This window comes from Myotis davidii, unplaced genomic scaffold (assembly GCF_000327345.1).
Source record: "Myotis davidii unplaced genomic scaffold, ASM32734v1 scaffold88, whole genome shotgun sequence".
Taxonomy (NCBI): domain Eukaryota; kingdom Metazoa; phylum Chordata; class Mammalia; order Chiroptera; family Vespertilionidae; genus Myotis; species Myotis davidii.
Genome location: NW_006300377.1, coordinates 1,434,297 through 1,434,967, shown reverse-complemented (window position 1 = coordinate 1,434,967; position 671 = coordinate 1,434,297).

The following is a 671-nucleotide window of genomic DNA, read 5'->3' as shown; positions in this document are numbered from 1 at the left end:
TTGCCCGCAGCTGGGGCGCAGGGCTGGCAGCCGCGCGCGCGCGCTCTGGACCCTGGCGCAGACCCTCTGCCCTCGCTCCTCCCTTCACCCCCGCCCCGCACCCCGGGGATTCCACACTCCAGATCAGGGGCTGCAGTTCCAGGCATCCTGGGGCCAGAACAGGGCCGAGGAGCCGCTGGGAACCTCAGTTTCCCCATCAGGATCCTGGTAAGCGACAAGGAACCGGCGCAACAGGGCCTGAGGTCTTGGCCACGCCCTCCTCCTCTCAGGGTCAGGTCTTCAAGAGCATCTTCCCACTTCAGAGAAAACACGAGGCTCTGGGATTCCCTAGAACCCCGGGGAAGACACTTCCACGCGAAACTGGTGTAGGAGAATGAGGGAGACTTTGAAGTAAAACCTAGATTCAAATTCCCGATCCATCATTTACCAGCTGTGTGGCCATGCTGAAGTTACTCAACCTCTCTGAGCCTCAGGATTGTCATCTGTTTGGAGGGGTCAATGATAAAGGCTTCAGCTGTCTGGTCAATGGTAGGGGCTCCATAGATGTGTGTGAACGAGTCCTGAAGGACTGCAGGCACCTGCAGATGGTGTTGAAGTTAAGCCTGCAGAAGGGAGGCAGGTGAGATTCACTCTCAGGGTGGCACCCAGCTGCTCTCCAGCTTCATTATAGC